The sequence below is a fragment of the Puma concolor genome, chromosome E4 (genome assembly GCF_028749965.1).
Source record: "Puma concolor isolate L17-30 chromosome E4, mPumCon1.1.hap2, whole genome shotgun sequence".
Taxonomy (NCBI): Eukaryota; Metazoa; Chordata; class Mammalia; order Carnivora; family Felidae; genus Puma; species Puma concolor.
Genome location: NC_141683.1, coordinates 24,221,263 through 24,242,136, shown reverse-complemented (window position 1 = coordinate 24,242,136; position 20,874 = coordinate 24,221,263). Strand labels below are relative to the sequence as shown.

General features: G+C 35.9%; 1 long non-coding RNA gene across 1 annotated transcript in view; it reads left to right on the top strand.

Annotated features, from left to right (window-relative positions):
- Positions 1-4,106, top strand: part of LOC147572497 (uncharacterized) — a 158,557-nt gene extending 154,451 nt beyond the window's left edge. The window contains exon 3 of the long non-coding RNA XR_015245763.1: positions 4,004-4,106. This is a non-coding gene — a long non-coding RNA (uncharacterized LOC147572497). The remainder of the gene's footprint in view (positions 1-4,003) is intronic.
- The last annotated feature ends 16,768 nt before the right edge of the window (positions 4,107-20,874 follow it).

The following is a 20,874-nucleotide window of genomic DNA, read 5'->3' as shown; positions in this document are numbered from 1 at the left end:
TTCAAGAACAGATAGTTACAAATATTCTTCTTTGGATAAACAGAAAATATACCCCACAACAGTGAATAATCCTGATATTATTACTTCTCTCTTTTGAGATATCAGGAGATGGTGAGACAATTAGTTCTGATATCCTTGTATTTTAAAGGGTTAGCTCTATATAAGTGGTGAGTTTTTTCCTCCAAAAAGTATACCTGATGTGACAAAGAAATTTATGGAGATTATTGGTTAGATCTTTGTTCTTTTCACTGTCCTTTCCAAATCACATTTCTATAAGAAATGAAAGAGAGAGCATTGGGTGTTATATGTAAGTGGCAAAACATTAAATTCTACTCCTGAAGCCAATATTGCACTATATCTTAACTAACTAGAATTTAAATATAAACTTTAAAAAAAGAACTGAAAGAAACAAAAAAATATTGTTAAGTACTTGCCAATAACTGGTTCTCACTTTTATCTATTCTGGATACAAAGTCACTCAACAAAATATCTTGGCTAAAATTTGTGTAATGTTTTTGGAAAGGGAAAAGGCAGTACTTTATTTCCTGTACCGGACATTTTTAAGAGCAAAAAATATTTGTGATAGAGCAAATGTAATGAACTGAAAGTCATTGATTCTCCCTTTCTGGGTTCTAAGTAAGTTTTGAAATTCACTTGTTCTTAAATTTACCCATAAATTCCTTAAAATTTAAAGTCCTAGCATAGTCATATAAAGGAACACTTACGTTTTGAATTTCTATATTCATTATAGAACTAAACTGGGGAGTAGAGGTTGGAATGACAGGTGGAGATAGGAAGTGGGAAGAAAGGATTTTTTTTCTCTTTATATTATAACTAAATCTATTTAAACCAGAAATTGTATTACGTAACTTAATCACAATTTGAGTTATACTTGTTTGAATCCCATTTCTTTATATAAATTCCCAATTACACCAAAGATACATATTTTTTATAAGAAATTATTCATTTCTTGGTGTAAGTGCTTCCTCCACAAAGTGGGTAGAAATCTGCCTGATTTATTGTTGACTAATGACTAAATTACTTACCTCAGGGGGGAACATGTTATTGATATTAGTTTTTCTTCTAAGTCTGATTCAAATGCACTGAAGCAATTTTCGTCATGCCCTAAGTGTCTGGGAGGCTACTTAAGAAACCAATCTTTTCCAACCAGAAATCTCCCACAGGGAATCTCTTCTCGTTTAAGAAGCAACATTAAGGATGAAATAGCATTTTGTCTACTGTTTTTTTTTTTTAATACATTTATTTTCCATTGATAATAATATAAAAATTAGACCCTTTTGGAAATATTTCTAAATCATTTAATGCATGCCTCCTTGTTTTCTTAAATAAAATATACTAAACAGAACTGACACTTTTTTGATAATAGGCTATCATTTGGATCCAAATTGTGTTACCATGGAAAAACTGTATTTATCCATTTCCGTCCTTGTGGTTGGTATTTCTGATTTTATAAAACACCCTATTTAAACTTCTGTGTGTTTTCTCCTTACAAGAAATCAGTTATTCATGGTGTATAAATAACAAGTAAATAAATTTTGAATAACCATCATAAGGAATCCTCCTGAGTCAAGCGTTTAGGTTTGCATGCTGGATTTTAAGCAATTTTAGAGCTCTTATTTCCTCACTCTGTTCTGTTACCTGCATTTTATTTTTTTTTTTAATTTTTTTTTCAACGTTTATTTATTTTTGGGACAGAGAGAGACAGAGCATGAACGGGGGAGGGGCAGAGAGAGAGGGAGACACAGAATCGGAAACAGGCTCCAGGCTCTGAGCCATCAGCCCAGAGCCTGACGCGGGGCTCGAACTCACGGACCGCGAGATTGTGACCTGGCTGAAGTCGGACGCTTAACCGACTGCGCCACCCAGGCGCCCCAGTTACCTGCATTTTAAAATGATGGTGGAAGTTAGTGTAGTTTCTACAAAAAAGAAACCACTAGAAACTCTTTGAGAAGCATATGCTGTGCTGGAGAAGGACTGTGCTTGGTGGTGACCTCTGGACTTTTTCTGGCGAGCAGAAGTCAAATCCAGTTTGAGAAACTCCATTTTGTCATTATTGTTCATCTGCAAATTTTCCAGCAGAGGTGGAAAATATGAAAAAAGGTGACCATCCTTAAATAGGTCTTCTTGGTTTCATCTCTCCCCTGAATTGACACTTGCAATTATTTGTCAAACTTTGAGTGAACTTTATTACAAAAAGTAGAATTCTTGGAGTCTATGAGTTGACATGTTAAAAGCAAGCTCTCAGTGGTGGTTGCCAAGGCTTTAATCAGGGAGAAGTGACTCAGTTTGAAGTAGTTTGGGTTCAAATAAAAGATGTGCTGGGATTTCAGATATGGTACTTTATTTGAAAGCCATTGCAGCAGATTTAATCCGAAAATAGGTTTAAATACATGTGAGCATTACCTATTGAGCTGTGTTAGGGATGGCTTTCGATTTGATGTTAAATATTGTGTCCTTCTGAGATTATAGATAGCATAAAATGTAGAGTTTACAGTTTCTAAAATAGTTGAATGATTTGTGTTCAACCTGACAATTTATAAGAAGAAATTAATGGAAATGCTAACATTCTATAATATTCATGCAGAGGGCTGTATCACAGTTTTCTACTTGTTCAAATGAAAGTTTATTATTCATCCATAGATTTTTTAAAAAGTCTTCCATTTGTGGGATTCTCTGCTTTTCAAGAGGTTTTCTGTTCCTCTTTTAGAGGAAGAGATTGCCACATTTTACAAGCAGCTGCTTATTCTTCAGAAGCTGAACATGCATTGCACAACAGTGCCTGAAATTTAATTACTGTTTATGCCAGTTTGGTTTTCTTCAATTTGTAGCAGAATGAAATGAACTGCTTTAGACTCATTCACTGATTCCATATATGTCAGAAAAATTACTTTTTCTGTGTTATGTTTTGAATGACTATATATATTTATTTATATTTGCTTAAAATAAGGCAAAATACAAGTTGAGATCTTTAGGACTTTTAGAAGTTACTTTAACTACTATTCTTTGAAGCTAAGTTTTTATTCAGGGTATAGTTTAGAACAAATTGTTGGCAGAAATACATAACCATTAAGATATGCATTGTTAGTTATAGGATATACACCATGAAGTGTAAGTAATGTCGATTTAATATATAAGATACATTATTTTGTCGTATTTTTGTGGCATGATATATATTTAATGCAAACATTATAAACCATATTATTGCAAGAGTGTTGACCTAGGATTTTTTTCAAGCCTTTAGGAATCTTCAATTACCCATGCCCTAATGTTTTTTATATTAAAAATAATCATTGGTGAGCTGTGGATTATTATGTGTCATAAACTGTGTAGGTAGTGGATACACTGCTGTACAAGGCAAAATGTCCCGGCCTTCATGGAGCTTATTTCCGAGTCAGTGATTTTAACTCCTGGAATAAAATTGAAATTTAAATGAAAGGCATTAGATAAAACATAGAATATGTAGAAATTACTCAAATATTTAAAAAGATACTTTGTTGGGGGCACCTGGGTGGCTGAGTTGGTTGAGTGTCTGACTTTGGCTCAGGTCATTGTCACGGGGGTTTGTGAGTTCAAGCCCCGCATCGAGCTTACTGCTATCAGTGCAGAGCCGGCTTTGGATCCTCTGTTCCCCTCTCTCCCTACCCCTCCCCTGCTCACACTCTCTCAAAAATAAATAAAACAGGGGGGCGCCTGGGTGGCGCAGTCGGTTAAGCGTCCGACTTCAGCCAGGTCACGATCTCGCGGTCCGTGGGTTCGAGCCCCGCGTCAGGCTCTGGGCTGATGGCTCAGAGCCTGGAGCCTGTTTCCGATTCTGTGTCTCCCTCTCTCTCTGCCCCTCCCCCGTTCATGCTCTGTCTCTCTCTGTAACAAAAATAAATAAAAGTTGAAAAAAAAAATAAAATAAAAATAAATAAAACAAAAAAGAGATGCTTTATTTTTGAAATGCTGAACGCTAATTGGTGTCATATGCGTTGTTTTGCAGGTGACATACGAAAAAATCACTTCCTCTAGTGCCTTGCCATCAGGAATGTTACTAAGACAATTCTAATCTCAGCTGTCCTGTCATGGTGCCTGTGTTACTCTAGAGTTAGTATCTGTGATGATTTTTGTCACAAATGGGATGTCTGAGCTGAGGAATGCATCGTCTAAAATAGTGCCTTGTTCATCCAAGTTGCTTCACTTCCCTTAAAGTGATTTAGAAAAGTAACCAGTTTAGCATGCCTTAATTATACTTGTGGATCCCTTTAACCATTACATTTCTCTTTCTATCTTTAAAATAAAGCACAATGTTATCTGAATCATAGTCAAATGGTTTAGGATTGCCAATATATATCAACAGCCAAAAACAGGACAAATCTAAACTTTAAAATAAGGTTAAATATTGTCCTTATCATTAATCAATAATAGTCTTATATATGATGAAACTATCAATTCAAATTATCCTACAAATTATGTTTATATCATTTTCTAATAGGTAGATAATCAAGCACTAATACAATAATAAAGATTTATTTAAAAAAATTTTCTTTTTCTTTTTCTTTTGTTTCCTGTTGTTTTAACTCCTGCTCTTGCTACATTAATTTTTGGTAGTTTTGGGCTGAGAATGTCAATGTTCACAATTATAGGTTAAATAGGTTTTTTATAGGTTCCTGAGGTTTCTTAGCATATGGAAAACCTACATGATGGAGATGATGTTACGGGCTGTTAGACAAAGAGGTTAGATAAAGGACTGTTCTTTTCCTCAAGGAGCCCATAGTTCACTAGGGTGGAGAGTAAATTAAAATTCAATGATGTAATTTTAACAATAGATGTACTGTGCTAGTGCTGGCCCAGTGTACGTTATATTTTTATTTGTTTAAAAATCATTTTATTGTAGGGTGTCTGGATGGCTCAGTCTGTTAAGTGTCTGACTTTGGCCTGGGTCATGATCTCACAGCTCCGGAGTTCGAGCCCCATGTGGGATCTCTGCTGTCAGCGAGGAGCCTGCTTCAGACCGTATCTCTCTCTCTCTCTCTCTCTCTCTCTCTCTCTCTCTCGCTCTCTGCCCCTTCCCCATTTGTGCATGCACTGTCTCTCTCTCAAAAATAAATAAACATTTAAAAAAGTATTCTATTGTGCAGAGACTTTGTTTGTTTGTTTGGTTTGCGAGAAAGAGAGAGAGAGCGCACCAGTGGGGTCGGCACAGAGGCAGAGGAAGACAGAATCTTAATCAGGCACCACGCCCAGCAATGAGCCAAAAAGGGGATTCAGTCTCACATGAGATCATGACCTGAGCCAAAATCAAGAGCCAGGCGCCCAACCAACCGAGCCACCCAGTCACCTCTGTGCAAAGACATTTTAAAGCATGGGTTTTCTTAGTCTTCTAACAAAAAAAGTCTTCTGGTGAGATCTGTTTCTTTGCATGTATTTGAAAGGTCCACACAGAACTATGGAACTGGCTGTGCCACCCACCATCTTAGAAGGAAGTGGGGGAAGAGCTTGGTTAATGGACAGCCTCTATGGATACAACCGGCTGTTATTTTTCTGCCTGAAACGAAACGCTCCCCCGTACACCCAGGGCAGTGTATCAATTATAACTTGTCTCCTCTCATTGGGGATAGTAAGTGGAATCTCCTTGTATTCTCTGACATTATAAAATATCAAGCATGCTAAAAGCTTGCATAATACAGGGCAAGTGTGAAGACAGCACTAACATATACTTTCCTTGTTGTCCTACGCAGATCCTCTCAGGAACTCCATGACTCACGCTTTTCCGGTGTTGGCTTATTAAACTGAAGTACTCTCAGGTGAAGGATATTTTGTTATATGTTAAATGCTCACGGACACCTTCAGGATTTTTTTTAAGCGGGTAAGACCAAGGAGTTCTTACTTTATAGTATATCTATCAAAGGTTACCTTAAGATGCCATGTCAAAAAATTCTAATAATTCTCATGACTGGGCAGGCATGAGATTGGCTACCCTACATAATGAGTAAAGTCCCCTTCTTCACAGGGAAGTCAGGGAAATTCTCTGAAGGTATTTAAAGAAGCAGCCAGCTTATGAAAATCACATCTCCTGTATTAGAGTCGGGTTTAGCAAGAGGCCTCTCGTAACTACTACTCCTTTCTCTGCAATGATATGGTTCTTTTTATTAACTTTCACAATTATTTTAACTTTTTATGTTATTATACTTCTTCTTGTGCTTGCCTTATTTACCTTTCAGGAGCGTCGTGTCTTTAGACATAGTGTCTAGCACAGTATTTTTCTTTTAATAGTTAGGTTTGTTCCAAAGTCAAAAATCTCGAATTTAAATTCTAGAAAATAGACTGAACTAAGATTCTAGTGTGGCAGGTTGCATTCCAGGTTTTTGTTTTTAGTTTGTACAAAATGTATGCAAAATAAAATAATAGTTGTTTCACACTAAGGTCACAAAATTATTGGACCAAACTTTCGTTGAAGTTTGCCACTACTTTTACTCTATATGAAGAATTATTTATGAATATCTTGTATTCCTGCCTTTTGTTGTTTACAACTACTGAGACTAGTGGAGCCAAATAATACAGGAAAGCATTTAACAAAGATGCTTCTTTGTAAATTTTTTAGATGTTCACCTTCCCATGATTACAAAGGCAGTAGCAGTTGTTGCCTCAGGGGAAACAAATACAGCGTGGACCAAAAAATATCACAGATCATTTTTGAATTTCAAATTAAACTTTTTACAGGTCGGTAGTGAAAAGTTAGTCTTATGAGCTACCGTTTTATGCATAAGTCTGCCTTTTTGAAAAATAAAAATATTTGCTGAGCTCAAAGTTGAAGCCGGGAGGACTACAAACGATAGAGTGAACCTACAAGTGGTCATACAGTCTCTCCTGGATTTCGAGTGGCAGGTTTGGCACAATTTAGTGAGACTACTGTATAGTCATAGCTAGGTGCTGAAAAGATATCTTTCTGTGCCTTGCCCTCTCCTGGGGTCAAAATTCTTCTCAGGGGGTCATTAAAACCCCTTACATTTGTTTGGGATTTCCAGAGCAGTGGGACCTTTGCTGAATTTGTGCCAATGTCAGTGTGGAAGAAGTCTTGATCTCTCTGTGAAATGGCCAAGGTAGCATGGAAGTAACACCTGGGGCATTAGGCAGAGGGGGATCCGAGAGACTCCCATCTGCCTGGTTTTCCCAGGCTCAGTCAGCATCTACTCCATCTGCTAAGTTTTCCCTTTTCTTTCAGGAATAAGGCAACCATTGTGTCAGAATTATAATTGTTATAATATCAGTATGAAAATTTTGATATTGGGGGAATACTTATTTGACAAATTCATTTTCTGTATCTTCTTTCTAAAAATTCTAATAAATTAACCTTTAGTTTTATGTAAATGCCAATCAATGAATGCCTATGTCTATTACAAGATATTTGGTTTGTTACAATTATAGCATTATTGTAAATAAATATGAGCTATGACCCTGGCAAACATTCCACAAAATCTAAGTGATGACGTTTTTAATTTTTTTATTAAAGTTTTTAAGATGAAAACAAAATGAAAAAGAGAGCCAATTCACAAAGAAACACTTAAAAACATTTTTTTAAGTGAAAGAACACATGTAGATAACGTGCATTTGCACTGGTAATGCTTTCTAAGAGGGCCGCAGGAGTAACAATTACTAGAAGAACATGCCGTTTTCAGTCAGGTAAGGATTTGTACGTTATTGTTAGATACTTCATAAGCACTAATTATTTAATTGAAAATATATCCAAAATAATATATTTCTTCCATGCTTATGGCTAAATATATCTAGAGTACTAAACAGACTAGGAAACTCTAAATAACTCACCCTCACAGCCCTTTGATTTGACATTTGACTCTGATTCCATAAGTAACTGAAGCAGGAATCAGCCTCTTAAACAAAAGGCCATCTTAGACTGGAATGAAGAGCATCCCTTGTTAAAAGGGAAGGCAAAAACCAAACAAGCAAATGCACCTGACAGGGATGATCTCGATTTGATAGTGACAAAACAATTCAATCACATTCTCTCTGTTTGGGAGTTTTAAATGTAATACCCAGAGAGAAAGCGTAGAAACAGAGGCAGTAGAATCAGTACTGAGTGGAAGAGGAGAAATAAAGAGACAGACAGAGGGCAGAGCTGAGTGGTTACGATGGAGCTGTCACTAGAGCAGAAATGTCAATTTGATACCCGAACCCAGGTTTTTAGTACAGCCTGCAGCTGTAATTCCTGGAAAATGTCCTTGCCTCCTATTTTTTTGTGCATTTTCCCTGCAATGAGCCATTATGAGAGAGAACTTGGGAATGATTATTGCTCCTATCTTGAACTAAACTATTTTATTTATACCTTCAGAAATATTATTAGAATTTAAGCCACAGGGTAAATGTTAAAATCAGAATAATTAAGAGATCTTTTCCACCGAAAAGAATAGTGTCGCAGATGAAATAAAATATAGTCATTCCACAGTATGATACTGCCTAGTAGTTGTAGAGATCATATAAAATCTCATACAACTTAGTTTTCTATAGCAATTTTGTTCAAAATAAATATTAGTTATGTTTGAGAAGAGTCTTGTAGTGCTAACTAGGCAATATTTTTTTCTCCTTCATTGTGTGTGAAGCATTTTAATAATATGATAGATTACCCAAAAGCTGTAGAAATATTGACAACAAATTATAGTCTCTGCAGATAGGTCATATCTAAACTTTAATCTTAATTACAAAGTCATATTTTAAACCAAGTGTTATAGTAAATGTTAACAACATTTGAATTAAGAAATCAAAATGTGGGGGCGCCTGGGTGGCTCAGTCTGTTAAGTGTCTGACTTCGGCTCAGGTCATGATCTCGCAGTCAGTAAGTTCGGGTCCCGCATTGGCCTCTGTGCTGACAGCTCAGAGCCTGGAGCCTGCTTCAGATTCTGTGTCTCCTTCTCTCTCTGCTCCTCCCCCACTCACGCTCTCTCTCTCTCTCTCTCTCTCTCTGTCTCTCAAAGATGAATAAATGTTAAAAAAAAAATTTAATGAAAAAAAAAAGAAATCAGAATGTAGTAGCAATTTTTTTCTTTTAATGAAGCTGTGTTTCCATGTTTTCTTTCTTATACTTTCATGATGATGTGACAGAGCACCTGGGAAGAGGCACTGTTTCTCCATAAAGACCAGATTGGTGCATAGCCCACACTTTCCTTACAGAATAATTCCTTGAACGGCCGTTTTTCTGGTTGTGCAAATGTAAAGCAAGTGAACACTCATTTCTGTAGAGAATAGAATTCTTGGATTGCCATGCTAAACACTAAACACTAAATTATGATCACCTTTGGAACATGGTCAAGGAGCCTCTTAGGAGGAAAGTAATTGAGATCAGGACCTCTTTCCCCCAATATTCTTGGGACATCTGTAATAGGATGGGAAGCTTCTAAGTCATGTCTTCTGGAAAGAAAATTATCCAAATTCTTAACAGAATTCACTTTGAGGGAAGTGCAGGCCTTTGTTGGTGGCTATGTAAACTCGATGGTCTGACTATTTATGTAGTGGGTTGTCACAGTGTATAGCTGAAGTTATAAGCCACTGGGCACAACCACTTTTGGTTGGCATTATATTATTCTTTAGATACTATGCCTTAGCAGGTGAGGGTGAACTGAATGAGCTGTTACTTGGAACTCCAACCCAGTCTCAGAATATCTTCTTAAAGTACAATCGTTAAGTATCACTGGACTTATGAGGCTAGTTTTCATCATTTGTGAGGATAGGTTTATATGCATCTCTGACCTTACTATGATACTCTATAATATGTTGATTTTTAAAAAGAACTTGTAATCAGATTTTTTAAAAACATAGAAGTTGATGTAAAAATATTGACGAATCAAAATAATTGCATGAATAAATTTAAAATTATAAGTGAGTGTATTTAAAATTTATTTAAAAAATCTTAATTGCTTTCAACACTATATCTAGTAGAATGATAGTGTCATTAACTTCAATGTCTCTTACTTATTTGCTTAATTTTAAATAAATCATAAGAAGACATGAAAATAAATGCTGTTTCCCCCATCTAAATAAGTATTACTTTTTCCAGTTGAAGATTAAATATAATTTTGGTTGAACAATCATTTAAATCACCTTAATTCTCTTAGTAAAATCCCTTTGAGTTGTGTATACAATGCTTAGAGTGATGGTACACTGGGAAAAATACTATGAATGGCAAACATTATGTTACTTTATGGATACACAATTTTTTATTCCATTTATTCCATCTGCAAAAATGTATTGAGCCCCTACTACATGTCGGTGTAGTTCTAGGCCTTGTATATACAAGTGTGAACAAAACAAAGTCTTTGACCTCATAGAGCCTAAATCTAATTGGAAGGGAGGCAGCAAAATAATTAGATAACATCAGATGGTGATAAGTATCTGAAAGAAAGATAAGAGAGTGAGGGCAGGGAATATGGAAATGATTGCTATTTTATATAAGCTGGTCAGGGAGGAGCTCTCTCAAAAAGTGACCCATTTTCACAGGCACCTGAAGAAAGTGAGAATGGCCCTGGGGCAGAAGTGTGTTTGATGTAGTCCAGGTATAGCAAGAAGGGCAATGTGGATATTTTGGAATAACACTGGGATGTTATTATAGAAAGCAAGACCCAAGAGTTAGTCCAAGGTCAGAGCATGGATTCCCATGTCCACAATGGTTTTTACTTTGGCTTTTTCTCCCTGAGAGGAGGGAGGCCATTGGGAAGTTTTGGGCAGAGGAGGAACTTCTAGATTTAACAAGTAAAAACCACAGGCTACCCAGTTAAATTTCAAATTCAGATAAACAATGAATACATTTAAAAAATAAATAGGTCCCCAATATTATATGGGATGTACTTATGGTAAAACATTATTCATTATCTGAAATTCAAATGAACAATGTATCCTGTATTTTAAAGAAATTCTCTCACGGCTATGAGGTAAATAAACTTTTCTGGTAGGGCAGAAATAGAAGTTGGAAGAAACTGTTTGAATAGATTCAAATACATTCACTCATCAGTAACCTAAATCTGCTCTATAAAAATAGTTTATAGCTTGGTGGAATAAGTACATGGGAAGATAGGTGACTTGTGTTCTTTCTGTAATTACCTGCTTTGCTCAACTTCCTTTGGAAATCAGTAAGGTATCTCTAAAGTAGATACAATTTATTTCATTAGAAAAATAAGATAATCTTCTATAAAAATAGATATTAAGTTTTAAAAAGTAGAAAATAGACCAAAAAAGTTAGGATTTAGAAGACTTGAACAATTATAATGAATCATTTTGACCTAATGGACAAATCAGACTACTATACCTAAGAACTCTAGATTATACATTATTTTTCAAACCTACAAAGTACATTTGCAAACACTGTAAATATGGCATACTAAAATACTAGTCCAAAAAAGCAAGTCACAAAAACCTTCAACAGTGAAATCAAAGTATATTTTTTGAATACAGTACAAATTTTATTATAAATCAGTGGCAAACTATAAATAATATATCCTCCATATGTTTGGATATTACAAAGAACATGAATGTATTAAGAAAAACATTTTAGGGGCACCAGGGTGGCTCAGTTGGTTAAGTGTCCAACTTTTGATTTCTGCTCGGGTCATGATCTAACAGATAGAGCCAATGTTGGGCTCTGCGCTGGGCATGGAGACTACTTAAGATTCTCTTTCCCTCTCTCTCTGTCCTTCCTCCACTCTCTCTCTTTCTCCTTCTCAAAAAAAAAAAATGTTTTAATGGATAACAAAATAATGCATACCAAATCTTATTTGAAATAACTAAAGCAGCATTTTGAGAAATTTATAATTTTAAATGTATAACTTAGAAATCAAGTATTACTTCAAAAGGTTGCAAAACAGATCCAAAAAGTAGACAGAAGAAAACTTTAAGAGAAAAATAAAACAGTGGCACCAGGTTGGTTCATTCGGCTAAGCATCTGACTCTTGATTTTGGCTCAGGTCATGATCTCAGGGTGTGTGAGACTGGGCCTTGTTGGGCTCAGCACTGAGCAGGGAGCCTGCTTGGGATTCTCTCTCTCTTCTCCTTCTGCCCCTCCCCCAGCTCAGGTTCTCTCTTTCTCTCTCAAAATAAATAAATAAACATAAAAATGGAGAAAAATAAGTAGAAAACATACATGCAACAAAAAGTTCAACAAAGGCAAAAAAAATGTTTCTTTGAAATGAATAGTACAATTGACAAAACAGTGGCTACTTATGAAGAGACAAAAAAGAGAGAAAAGGTATAAATATTAGCAATGAAAAAGAGTGGTTGACTACAGGTGGAATAGAGTTTAAATAGATCATATAAAGAAATATTATAAACAATCTAATAGCAATACATTTGAAAATAGATATGAAATGAACAACTTGTCAGAACTGACTGGAATAAAAAATTAAATGAGTATTCTATATTTTTAAAAATATTGAATGCCATCAATATTTTTCTACAAGTAAACCCCAAGGTCATGACAACTTAACTTTTTTATAACTGAACAAATAAGAAAGGAATATTTTTAATGTTATAGAAGATCTTCTAGAAAATAGAACAAGAAAGCTCACCTCATTTCATGAGACTGGAAAACCTTGACACTCAACTCTGATAAGAAAGGAGAATTACTAGCCAATTTCATATAAAACATAGGTGTAAAAATTCTCAAAAATAATTGCAAGCCAAAATCAGAAAATACATGAATAGGAAAATATATCTTGAACAAATTTGATGTATCTCAGGGAATGCAAGTTTCATTGGACATTAAAAATCAAACAATGTAAGTCAATATCTCAACTGATTAAAAAATAAAACAATGTGTTCACCTTAGTAGAAGCAGAAATAATATTTACAAAAATTCAGCATTCATTCATTCATTATAAAAAGAGTAACAACCTCATGATCTTTTAGCAAAGTAAATACAGAGGAGAACTTCTTTAATCTGGCAAAGGCTAACCAGAAAACAAAATTTAACAAAAAAAAAAAAAACCCCACAGCAGACCATTTTACTTTCTCTTTTTTCTTCAAAAAATAGGATATATATATATCTATATATATCCTATTTTTTGAAGAAAAAATATATATATTTTTCAAATATATATATATTTGATTTGAAATATATATATATTTGATTTGAAATTTTATATATTCTTCAAATATATATATTTTAAGAAAAAAAATATATCCTATGTTAATGCTACATCTTTTCACCAAAGATGGATTCTCTGTGCTTTTTTTTTTTTTTTTTAATTTTTTTTTTCAACCTTTTTATTTATTTTTGGGACAGAGAGAGACAGAGCATGAACGGGGGAGGGGCAGAGAGAGAGGGAGACACAGAATCGGAAACAGGCTCCAGGCTCTGAGCCATCAGCCCAGAGCCTGACGCGGGGCTCGAACTCACGGGACCGCGAGATCGTGACCTGGCTGAAGTCGGGCGCTTAACCGACTGCGCCACCCAGGCGCCCCTCTCTGTGCTTTTATCTAATACACATGTTCCCACACTTATTGCCTACAAAGATGTGTCTTGAGAAATTCTTTTCACTATCTGATAAAAAATCATCTTGTTTTTACTGGATCAACAGAGTAACACAAACATTTTATCCCATGTTAAAAAAACAAAACAAAATATACAATGTCTGTAAGTCCAATTTGCCTTTTAATGGAAGCAATCATCTCTTTGCTGAATGATGGAGGCTGGGAGGATGGATGAAGCAAGGTTAAGTCATCCATTGATTCAAAGGTTTTTTGCTGCATCTGTTAGTTTTCCTCCTTAGGTGCAAGTCTTTCCTTATTTTTTGATATTTGTGAGGTTAGTGAGGTCCATGAAAGAGTTGCATAAACCGTAAGCTCATCAAGCTGTGCTTTTCTGATTGTTGCTTGATCTACCTCATTTATCCTACTCGATTTTGAACAATCTCTGCAATGAGTCTAAATCATAGAATTTTAATTGTTGAAAAATAAAACCATTTTCAGCATTATGGAACCATTTCTTTTTTTTTTTTTTAAGTTTATTTATTTTGAGATACAGAAAGAGCACAAGTAGAGGAGGGGGCAGAGAGAGAGGGAGAGACAGAATCCCAAGCAGCTCAGAGCCTGATGTGAGGCTTGAACCCATGAACTGTGAGATCATGAGCTGTGAGATCATGACCCCAGGCAAAACCAAGAGTTGGCCATTTAACCTGCTGAGCCACCCAGACACCCCTGGAATAGAGCTTTTAAGACACTATTTTATACTTCTCTCATGTCCATCTTAATATGTCTTATGTCTATAATTGAGGGAACATTGGATAGGGCCTTTTAGCATTGCCACAGCTATTTTAGGAAACATATTATTTTTACCTATATTTATATAATTAGAAGACTTGCGGAAAAAACACAAAATTTAAAAGAGAAGCTTGGAACATCTCAAATATTTTATGGGTGTCATGACACAATTATTGGTGTCATATTTAGACATTGAAACTCAAAGGTATAAGGTGCAGTAAAAATGCAGGTATTTGTAGAAAATGTTTATGAGAATAATATCCTGTGTATTACTGAAATTTGAGGGCTGTTTTTAAATTTTATGTAAACTTATTAACAAGGAAAAAAGTCATAATTTGTAAAATATAAGTGACTCTTCCAGATTTTGTGGATGATTATTTATTATTCAGCCTTTTTACCCCAACCCTACTTTCATTCCTTTTCATTCTCAGTCTGTCTTTCCTCTGCTTTGAGCTTAGGCAGCCTGGCTGCTATGACATTCACTGCCTCAGCTCTCTTGCTGGCTGAGTTGGGATTGGTTCAGCGAATGAGAGTGCCTGATATTGAATTACTTAAAAATAGACTTTGTGAGTTGTTTGGAGATCAATGGGGAATTCCTTTGAAAGATACACTTGCAAGGAAGTCAAGTAGGCAGTATTGGCAAAGGAAGATGCTGTCCTATTATGTGAGGACATCTGAAGCCACAGTCATTGAGGGTGAGCTCTGGAGCTGCGATTGGCCCTTCAGAATTGTTCCAGTGGGTTCCATTTGTAGTCCCATCACAACTAATCATTATTGGGCATTGTTCTTCAGAGTGAAGTTTCCTTCAGTGAGGCAGTTCTCTGAGGCCAAGGCCCAGGATATTTATCAGGGAATTTTCCTGCAACTCTGAACCATCAACCATCTACCTACCATGATCTAGGTAGAACATCATACAATCCAGTAATGAGAAGAATTAACACAAGATTAGAGGGTAGAAGCTGGTTCTTTGAAAGAATTAACAAAATTGATAAACCACTAGCCAGTTTGATCAAAAGAAAAAGGGAAGGACCCAAATAAATAAAATCAAGAATGAAAGACGAGAGATCATAACCAACACAGCAGATATAAAAACAATAAGAGAATATTATGAGCAATTATATGCCAATAAAATGGGCAATCTGGAAGAAATGGACAAATTCCTAGAAACATATCCTCTACCAAAATTGAAACAGGAAGAGACAGAAAATTTGAACAGAACCATAGCCAGTAAGGAAATCGAATTAGTAATCAAAAATATGCCAAAAAACAAGAGTCCAGGGCCAGATGGCTCTCCAGAGGAATTCTACCAAACATTTAAGGAAGAGTTAACACCTATTCTCTTGAAACTGTTCCAAAATATAGACATGGAAGGAAAACTTCCAAACTCTTCCTATGAAGCCAGCATTACCTTGATTCCAAAACCAGACAGAGACCCCACTAAAAACGAAAACGATAGACCAATTTCCCTGATGAACATGGAGGCAAAAATCCTCAACAAGATATTAGCCAACAGGATCCAACAATACATTTAAAAAAGTATTCACCACAACCAAGTGGGATTTATACCTGGGATGCAGGGCTGGTTCAATATCCGCAAGACAATTAACGTGATTCATCACATCAATAAAAGAAAGGACAAGAACCATATGATCTTCTCAATAGATGCAGAGAAAGCATCTGACAAAAGACAGCATCCTTTCTTGACAAAAACCCTCCAGAAAGTAGGGATAGAAGGAGCATACCTCAACATCATAAAAGCCATGTATGAAAGACCCAACACTAATATCATCCTCAAAGGGGAAAAACTGAGAGCTTTCCCCCCAAGGTCAGGAACAAGACAGGGATGTCCACTCTCACCACTGTTATTCAACATAGTATTGGAAGTCTTAGTCTCTGCAATCAGACAACGCAAAGAAAGAAAATGCATCCAAATCGGCCAGGAGGAGGTCAAACTTTCACTCTTTGCGGACGACATGATACTCTATATGGAAAATCCAAAAGATTCCACCAAAAAACTGCTAGAATTGATTATGAATTCAGCAAAGTTGCAGGATATAAAATCAACACACAGAAATCGGTTGCATTCCTATCCACCAACAATGAAGTGACGGAAAGAGAAATCAAGGAATCGATCCCATTTACAGTTGCACAAAAAAACCATAAAATACCTAGGAATAAATCTAACCAAAGAGGTGAAAAATCTATATACTGAAAACTATGGAAATCTTGTGAAAGAAATTGAAGAAGACACAAAAAAATGGAAAAAGATTCCATTGTCCTGGATAGGAAGAACACATATTGATAAAATGTCGATACTACCCAAAGCAATCTATATATTCAATGCAATCCCTATCAAAGTAATACCAGCATTCTTCACAGAGCTAGAACAAAGAATCCTAAAATTTGTATGGAACCAGAAAAGACCCTGAATAGCCAAAGCGATCTTGAAAAAGAAAACCAAAGCAGGAGGCATCACAATCCCAGACTTCAAGCTATACTACAAAGCTGTAATCATCAAAACAGTATGGTACTGGCACAAGAACAGACACTCAGAACAATGGAACAGAATAGAGAACTCAGAAATGGACCCACAAACGAATGGCCAACTAATCTTTGACAAAGCAGGAAAGAATAACCAATGGAATAAAGACAGTCTCTTCAGGAAGTGGTGCTGGGAAAACTGGACAGTGACATGCAGAACAATGAACCTGGACCACTTTCTTACACCAGACACAAAAATAAGCTCAAAATGGATGAAAGACCTCAATGTAAGACAGGAAGCCATCAAAATCCTTGAGGAGAAAGCAGGCAAAAACCTCTTTGATCTTGGCCACAGCAACTTCTTACTCAACACGTCTCCAGAGGCAACGGAAAGAAAAGCAGAAATGAACTATTGGGACCTCATCAAAATAAAAAGCTTCTGCACAGCTAAGGAAACATTCAACAAACTAAAAGGCAACCGACAGAATGGGAGAAGGTATTTGAAAATGACATATCAGATAAAGGGTTAGTATCCAAAATCTATAAAGAACTTATCAAACTCAACACTCAAAAAACAAATAATCCAGTGAAGAAATGGGCAAAAGACATGAATAGACATTTCTCCAAAGAAGACATCCAGATGGCCAACCGACACATGAAAAAAATGCTCAACATCACTCATCATCAGGGAAATACAAATCAAAACCACCATGAGATACCACCTTACACCTGTCAGAATGGCTAACATTAACAACTCAGGCAATGACAGGTGTTGGCAAGGATGTGGAGAAAGAGAAACCCTTTTGCACTCCTGGTGGCAATGCAAGCTGGTGCAGCCACTCTGGAGAACAGTATGGAGGTTCCTCAAAAAACTAAAAATAGAACTACCCTATGACCCAGCAATTGCACTACTAGGCATTTATCCAAGGGATACAGGTGTGCTATTTCGAAGGGACACATGCACCCCCATGTTTATAGCAACAATATCAACAGTAGCCAAAGTATGGAAAGAGCCCAAATGTCCATCGATGGATGAATGGATAAAGAAGATGTGATATATATATATATATATATATATATATGTATATATATATATATATATATATATATATATATATATATATATACAATGGAGTATTACTCAGCAATCAAAAAGAATGAAATCTTGCCATTTGCAACTACGTAGATAGAACTGGAGGGTATTATGCTAAGTGAAATTTGTCAGAGAAAGACAAATATCATATGACTCCACTCATTTGAGGACTTTAAGAGACAAAACAGATGAACGTAAGGGAAGGGAAAGAAAAATAACATAAAAACAGGGAGGGGGACGAAACAGAAGAGACTCATAAATATGGAGAACAAACTGAGGTTTACTGGAGGGGTGTGGGAGATGGGGGATGGGCTAAATGGGTAAGGGACACTAAGGAATCTACTCCTGAAATCATTGTTGCACTATATGCTAAGTAGTTTGGATGTGAATACAAAAAAAGAAAAAATAAAACAAGTTAAAAAAAAAAAGATTAGAAGGTGGAAGGTAAGACAGGTCTGGTTTTATGCTTGTTCATGGGTCGGGTCTGAGTCAGATCCCTGGCAGTCGCTGTTTTTCAGTGCAACTCTGGGCAGCTTTTCTTTCATGGCCTGATCTCTCACTAGGCTACTGGACCCCTTTAGTCCTAGGAGAGGCAATAGCTTACTATTATTACTATTCTCTGAGTTCATCAATCTTTTGTTCGTTTCATTATAATATTCCTACACTTTTGTAAATGTTGTCCTAATTCAAGTTCTTTGAAAAATTGAATTTGATTCTGTTTCTTGCTGAAACATTCACTAATAAAATGGCCAAGCCTTAAGACTGGTATCGTTTTAGTTTAGTTGGGTGTGAGATGACTTACATTTCTTTACCAAAGAGGATATTTTAGACAAGAAATTATATTTATTATGAGCAATAACTTTGACATTCATCTAATTGATTAAACCATTTGAAAGTGCAAATTAAATGTAAGCTGGGCTAAGTAAATCAACGATTCTTTTTACATATGCTAGAGGCTGACCAAGCATTCTTAATGTGATTTGGCAAGTCTGGTCTCTCTATTCTGACATGGTAATTCCCAAAGATTGTCAAATCACTAAGAATAAAAGCCAAAGTCTATGTTGTATACAGACCTACAAGGCTACATTTGGTCTCCTACTCACTGTGTGTTTGGCATTATTTCCTAACATCCTTTCCTTTTTCTTTCTAGTACAGTCCCTCTGGCCTCCCAGCTGTCTCTTAACTGGCCAAACACTCCATCTTCAGGCTTCTGCCTGGACTGCACTTCTCCCAGATAACTTTGTGGTTTGCTCCTTTTCTTTTATTTCTTTCTTTTTTTTGTTTTGTTTTGTTTTGTTTTTTGTTAACAACTTTCCCTGACCACTTATCTAAAACACTACCTGAACTCTTTTACTCCAGCAAAGTCCCAATCCCCATTAAACTGTTCATTTTCCCCCTCATAGGACTTCTAATTATTGAAATATTGTTTCCCTCCTTAGGATTTGTTTATGGCCCACTCCCTCCATGAGATAATCTCCATGAGAGTAGGTTCTGTGACCACTGTTAGGGCTTAGCCAACAATGTTTATGATATTGCCTATCATACAGTAGCAACTCAACAAATGCTGGTTAACTGATTGAGTGAATGAATGAGTGGTGAGAAATTATGGTAGAAATAGAAATTAAAATATATTCTAAGGAAGAATATATTTTAGCTTAAGACTTCCCTTCTTATGGGTCCCCTTGCGTCTGCTACAAATTTTAATAAAAGGGAGTCCTTTCAAAACGATTGGTAGCATGAGACTTGTTTTATTTTACCAGTTGCATAGGGGATGAAGACAAAAGAACCAATACAAAAAAGGAATAAATTTGAAAGAGGATGATATCTCGGAGGAGAAGCCAAGAGATTGCTTGTCTTAGTGTAAATCTGTTTATAATCCCCAACCTATCCCATTAGCACAGTGTACTAATTGTGTCCTTGAATCATGTTTAAGCTTTCCTTCCACCTCGAGATAGGTGCCAGAGGTAGGGTGGTGGAGGGGAACAGGTGTGAAATGTGCCTGAGCGTGTCTGGTAGCAGAAATTCTGAATCCCAACTAGTTAATTAAAATGTAATGTCTAAGTCTCACCTCCAGGAATTCAGATTCTGAGGATCAAGGTATAGCTGAATTATGCATATTTGCTGAAAAAAAAAAGTGGTTCAGATAATGTAATTATTCATCTTCAATATCATTTATAATGTAATGTAACCATTCTTCTAAATAAGCCCAACAATCGGCTGTTATGATGCCAAAGAGCAAATGTAAAAATTATTTTAAGTCAAAATATGAGAAAAGAAGGTATGTGTTAACTGAAAGTGTCAATGTGCTAGCTGGAAGTTCATTTTCTCATCCTCTAATTATGTTTGGTACATAAATTCTTACTTTGATTAACATAAGGTTAAAGGCTTAAGCAACCTCTCTAATTGTATTTTCAAATATCTGCAGATGAAAGCAACACAAGTGTTTAGAAAAAAAGCAAAGGTCAACTATACCTCATAGTAATATCAACTTAGATTGATATGCAAATTAGAATTAATTTCTATAGCAACATGAACCTTTTTAAAACGCCTGAATACTCATGCCTTTTTTCCTGGTTTACTGACAATGCTTAGAAGAAAAAAAGTATGTCAGAGATGTTGTGACCAGAATTTTTCCATTTCGTGCTGTCATTAGCTGACTCATCTCTAATTATGAAATGTAATATTGCTTGGCGGACTGTGCCAGTCCTGGGGCTCATCTTGCTTCCTTTTTCACTAGGATGGGAACTCCATGGGAAAGAGCTTCTTCACTGGGGAAAAGTGCCTGGCAAATAACTTCATGGTGCTCATTTATTCCTTTCCTAAGCATTTACTGAACACACTTGATGCAATGGACAGTTTTATTTATTTATTTATTTATGTATTTGTTTGTTTGTTTGTTTTTAAATATCTTCCAGTTTCTTGTTTTTTTTTTAAATTGTTTTAAATGTTTATTTTTGAAAGAGAGACAGATCACGAGCAGGGCAGGGGCAGAGAGAGGAAGACACAGAATCTGAAGCAGGCTCCAGGCTTGAGCTGTC